The sequence below is a fragment of the Choristoneura fumiferana genome, chromosome 25 (genome assembly GCF_025370935.1).
Source record: "Choristoneura fumiferana chromosome 25, NRCan_CFum_1, whole genome shotgun sequence".
Taxonomy (NCBI): domain Eukaryota; kingdom Metazoa; phylum Arthropoda; class Insecta; order Lepidoptera; family Tortricidae; genus Choristoneura; species Choristoneura fumiferana.
In genome coordinates, this window is record NC_133496.1 from 6,501,723 (window position 1) to 6,508,270 (window position 6,548).

Sequence of the window (6,548 nt, forward strand, 5' to 3'; positions counted from 1 at the left end):
GACATTTCGGAGACCTCACGCTACACTACGGGGAAGGCCTATGTCCAACAGTGGACTTCCTACGGCTTATTATTATGATGATGATGATGATTAGTACGGAACTCTACATTACGTGTAGCCAGAAACGCACTCGGTCGTTTTTGCATAGTCGCCGTGGCATAGCGATAACCAGTGCCCTTAGTGTAATTTTTCGGTTACAAAATACGTCTCGATCGCGTTCGCGTTAAAATCTCAATTTGTATAGAAACACGAACATCGCAAACGTTCCGCTAGAGGCGCTGTTCGTGTTTCCATATAAATTGAGATTTTAACGCGAACGCGATCGATACGTATTTTGTAACCGAAAACTTACACTAAGGGTACAGAGTGTAAGAAAATGTCTTTAGACTGCGATAACTAAATTCTTCACAACCGGCATTTCGGGGGCTACGTTAGTAAAAATACAGGGTGCTTCTGAACACTTTGTACACAGGGTGATATTTAAAACTGCTAGTCCCTCTGATAGTAACCACATGCCGCGGTCCTGTAACCGATACCATAATCGCCCTCCGTTGTCCCGCCGAGATTTGAGTAGATATTATGGTAATTGATATCTTTATTCATTGATTTTTGGTATTGAGTTTAATGTACCTACTCGTATTGTACAAATCTTAATATATATAAAAAGGAATCCCTATTTCCCTTGGTCACGGCATCACGCGTGAACGGCTGGACCGATAATCGCTAATTCTTTTTTTTTGTGTTTGCTATTGTCAGAAGGTTATTATAAAAGATTTAGAAAATTATAAAAAAAACTACACCGGGGGCGAAGCCGCGGGCACCAGCTAGTGTAGTATTATATTTAGTGCATAAAGGCTTTCCATCGTATATTGTCAGAAAAGTTCGTATTTATCATGCTTTCCCTTCTTTAGTTCCAAACAATAACCTATTTATTACGAACACCAAATATTTTCTCAATCCGTGCAAAAAATCGAATCAAATATGCAATCTTTTGCACATTACATCTAAGTGGCGACCACAATACCGCGAAGGCATGCATCTGCCTGCCAGCCAGAGGCGCCAACGCGCCTCGCCCGCCTTATGTTTGCAATAATTCACGGGCAAATTTTACGCAATGTTATTCGGGTGACCCTTTTTTATGCGGGTGACCCCAGTGACCCTTTTTTTAGTGGCCTGACCCCATGCGGTTTTTAAGTGACACGACAATGCAATTAAGTAGTTGGCACGTTTGTTGTGTTACTGGGATGAAAGCAGCTAGCTAGCTAGATGTTATTGTATAAGAAGTCAGTATTCACTACTACTTGAGACTCGATCAATTCTAATGGTTTTCGTTCGGTTCATTATATTACACATACCTACATTAATCACCACGGATCGGCAAGCGCAGCGTAGGACGTCCACCAACGAGTTGGACGAATGACCAGAGGCTATCGTGAACCAGAGGAGTGAAAAGTTTTCACTGCAAATACCATCTTCATATTCCATGCATCTGCTAAGCTAATGAATCACCGTAAAATTGATTTCTACCCAGATTTGATTGCAAGAATTGAAAATTAAAATTAAAATTAAATTTTGAATCTGTTGAGTTCTTATGTCATTCCAAAGAGGTGTCATTCACAACGAGAGAAAGCTTTAATCAAAATGGCTGAAGGTTTTTGCTGACGCGTTTACCAGGGCAGCATGAAAGTGAGAAGCTTTTTCCACTTTCCACGTAGTTCAGGAGCGGAAGTTAAGATGGCATTTAAAGCAACATCTGAACGCTTCCCATACCTCTCTGTTTTTCCAAGGGTTTTCCCCGGAATTCTTTCCATTATTCCCCCCCACTCCATACATGAAAATGTTCACGTTTACCCAGTCCAAAGTATACGAACTATTGTGATCCTCTAACCTTGACGTCATTTTGAACCAAATGCCGTAAAGCACTTTGTTACGATGTACTAGGCAACCATAGATACATTGGAGTGATTCGTATTCTATAGAACCTATAACGATTGCTAGCCCCTAGATGGCAGTGTGTGCGTGCGAAATGCAGGGTTCATTTCTATGCTAAGGGTTCGTGTTTGCGTCTGAGACTACTAGGGGTGCATAACGCGATGAGAGTTTTCGGGAATACCGACCTTTTAATTTGCGCAAAATTTCGCGAGATGGCAATGCCCTTAGAAATTGTACAGAATGTTGATTGAAAGAGTCGCCCTAGCTCGTTTTAGCTGTACTGTTAGTTTCGAAGTTTGATACTTTTTTTCGCCGATACTTTTTACTTCGTCGATAGGTACCATACCTGCATCAGGCAGATACGTGCTGCTATTGAGGACACTGACATTTGCGATGACAGCTCTTGTAAAGTGATGTCATAGATTTGATAATCTATGTTCCAATTTTCTTTAATGTCTCCTGATGATTCTTTCGACATTACATGAGTCCAAAGAATAATTTATAAAATGAAATAAAATAAAATGCATTATTTCCGAACAACGTCATCCATATTGTTAGTTCAAAAAATGGTACCTTTTGAAACTTAATTTTCAACATTACGTTTGAGACGTTACTGCATACTATGGAAGGCTTCTGCAAGCCTTCAAGAGGCACGCATTGTTATTTTTAGTTTTTATTCATGCTTCATGCATGTGCATGTGTTACTGTTAGTTTTTATTATTTACGTACGTGTGAAATTTGTGTCAATAAATGTATTACTTTACATTTAATAAAATAATAACCGGAATAGTTACAAAATTTATCCCGCTATCAAAACTTCATCCTACTCCATTCTTGCCTCTTGACTTTTTCCTCTATTTTTTCCACCGACATATCAGGGGCGGGCGGGGGCGTCGTATTGACAAATGCCAATATAATTTATTGGGGTCGCGGCGCCGGCGCCGATGTTTTTTCTAGTTTCGCCGTTTTTGGAGGCGTTTTGCCGATGGATCCTTGATAAGCTGCTTGTAGGTGTGTTTTTTTGGTGAGAATTTGTAAAAAATTTGTAGTTGAGTTGTGGTTAGGCATTCTGACGCGTTGCACTGTATTTCTTGCAGTCCCAGTTGCTCATTTACCACTTCTGCAGTTTTTTTTATAGTAGGTAGGTCTCTGTGTACATGTTTTCTGTATCGCTTACTATTTCTGGTGTACAATAAGGAGACATTGTATTGTATTGAATTGTAATCTAACATAACGCAAACTCAAACACACACACACACACACACACACACACACACACAACCTTTTCTATATTTTTATTATTATTTTATATTGTGGCATTGGTAGTAATTAGGAAGGTTTCATTCTGCTTCTTCTGAACTATTACCTCTGTATCTATTAAGAACACTGTAATTCGCTTTTTGTTTGGAATACCAAGTCTTCAGGGCGCCCAAGATACAGGATAAGTTCTATTACCACTACAGATTTGTATTCTGTGTTTACCACCAATTCAATAAAATACAAAAAAAGGAAAAAACGTTGTATTTTTCCTAAAATCTTTTAATGCCAATTTTGTGTGTTTTAAAAAATAAAAGGAGTTTTGAGTAAATTTTCTAACGGTGTGAACCAATGGTGCGAACAAAGCCGCGGTTAGAAGCTTGTTTATAAGCCAATAGACCTGTCTAAACCGTTACATAGGAACGGGAGCATTTCCCATTGGCAATCATCTAAATATATTGATGAGCGCGACGCGGCGCGGGCGCCCGACGCTGCGCCGGCGCAGCCCACATGGACGCGATAACGCACTGAGAACGTTACGTACAGCTGCGGACAAGTAAAAGGACCAACGGGGCTACTACGAAATTTGGAAATCAAAGTTCGTGACGTTCGATACCTCTGACACTTATCTAATACTTTTAAACGAGAAATTCTTGTATATATATCGGGGATCTCGGAAACGGCTTCAACGATTTCGATAAAATTTAGTATATGGGTTTTCGGGGATGACAAATCGATCTAGCTGGTTTTATCTCTGTTAGTTTTCCCAGCTTATTATTAGCATAGCTCGGTCATCCAGGTACTACTATACCTTGACTAGTTCGTATGTGGCGCTCGGTGGAACCTCGTCGCAGGGACCCTCTGCTGTTCTTATCCACTTTTTTTAATTAATGACACAAATACTGACTGTGACGGAGTTCTACCAAGTGTCACGCACTCGTGCACAACTTGTCAAGATATATGTAGCAGTATACAATGAATTTCTATAAGACCACAATAGAAAAATAAATAAAATCATAGCGGTGTTGCATCAAACAGACCCAAGCACTTGCTGGTATGTTATGTAAACAAAGCGTTGCAAAAGGACGGTTGATTTCACAGTTTTGTAGCATTAAATACGTTGTTTTCGTTGAAATTTGCTACGCGGGGGTTTTCGAAAACGAACAATTATAGATCGGTCTTGCCACTGCAGTGGGAAATGTATATTTCCGAGTTTTCGCACGACTGAATCTCAATCGCCAAGGTATTAAGTACTGTTTATTCATGACTTGTCACGACAAGACAATATGGCCAAACGTTATATTTTGAAACTGCAAGTACCTACTTCAGGATTGTTATAAAAATGAACCTATAGGGTTCTACAATTAAGTACTGAAATATATCCTGAAATTAAGTTTCAGAAATGAAAAATCGTTCGTCCATATGAAACAGTTGGGAAATAAATCATTTTTGTCTTTGATTGTCCGCGAGTGTAGGCGGCGCTGGAACGGGAGTCCGGTGTCCAAATAAAAGCTAACGAGCACTGTTCGGGGGCTTAGTAATGGCGCACACCCGCACGAAGACGTGGCAACACTGAGCCTAAAACCTGACTGCCTTGAAGATCAGTATCCCTGTATTTCTTTTATTATTATTTTTTGTATTTTTTTTTCTTTAATTGTATAATATAGTTTTGAAGTATTTTATTTGTAATTTTATTTTTATGAAAAAATGACTTTCTGCCAAGTTTCTTGCGGCGCATTCTTCTTGGCAATGATGGTCTTTCCGAAAGCGCTGGTAGTTTAAAAAAATGACGTGTAAAAGTGCCCATTGCGGCCTATTTACTGAATAAATCATTTGAATTTGAATTTGAATTTGATCTTTTCATAAAAAAGTAGTACGAAATAAGTTTTTAGTATTTTTTATACAATCTTTTTTGGTGACTGTACTTTTTGTCGACTGTACTTGCATTGTCTCCCAAACTACGTTTGCATACCAAATTTCAAGTCGATGCCATTAACCGTTGAAGTTCCGTCCGGCGGAGGCGATCCTGCAGAGCTACTACAAAACTCGAAACCAGTATGTCACTACCAGATTATTGTATCACGCAATTTACATAAATATGACAAATTTTAAGACAATCCGACTACTAAAAGTGGGTCAAATTTAACTTGCAAAATTTGACCCGCAAATACGACTGTTCATAAACTTGTGAGCAAAAATTTTATCAAAAATATGTGAACATGCTTCTACACCGTTTACAAAGTCGTGTTCAGATATTTCTGATAAAGTTTTTGCTCACAAGTTTATTAACTCGACTGTACATAGATACAAGATACATTGCAAGTTAAATAAAAGCTTTTAAAAAATGCAGTAGTCTTTAATTCTGGTGTCATCATCAACGGCGGCGCCGCACGCAGACCTGCGGGTTTATTGCATTTCCGACACTCGCGTCGCGATCACAATCAAATGACAGTTCTCGCATACAACAACTAGCCCTCTGTTTACAACCTCTACGGGCTCCTGATGACCGAGTACAAGAGTATGGCAGAACGCCAGATGCCTGAGAGCTCTGTACCTTGATAGGTAGATAAGATAAGTTATTATAAGTTAATTTAGCTGTATTAAGGACGTCTTGTAGGTTTTTTTATTTAAATCTCGATTTAAGGCTTAAACTGACAGTTCTTGTATGGATCTGACAGGACTTAAGCTTAAGACCACTTAAACCCAGACTGAAAAGCCTGCAAGTGGACGTAAGTTTATAAGTTTGCGCCGGTTTGGCTATAGCTGTTAAAATGCAAACTGTAATTTTAAATAAATAAATCATCATATATCAGCACTAGGAATTTCACTGTAAGCTTTCCCCATCTGGGAATTCTGTTAAGTAGGTAGATTAAAATTCAACAGTCGGGACTTCATTCAAAATTGCGACGGCTTCAAAGAATCTCAGTAGTAGGTTTATTGGTTTATCACAGTAGACTTCACATACGTCTTCGGACGCGTAAACATTCGAAATCCAATACAAAAACTGCCATTTGATTGCGATTGCGGGCGTCAGAAACGTTAGGCAATACGGCTTCAGATCCGGGAGTTGAATTAACCCATGAAAATTCTCAAAAATAACGTTATGAATTTCATAAACGTGGCATTAAAAACAACTGTGCCACATGTCTCGAAACCAAAAAACTCGAAAAAAAGCCATGGTGGCCTAGTGGTTGGACCTATGGCCTCTCAAGCAGAGAATCATGGGTTCAAACCTCGGCTCGCACCTCTGAGTTTTTCGAATCTGATGTGCGAAATTTGAAATGTGTACATTTGAAATTTGCCAAGAGCTTTTCGGTGGTGAAATAAAACATCGTGAGGTAACCTGAATAAACCTGCGA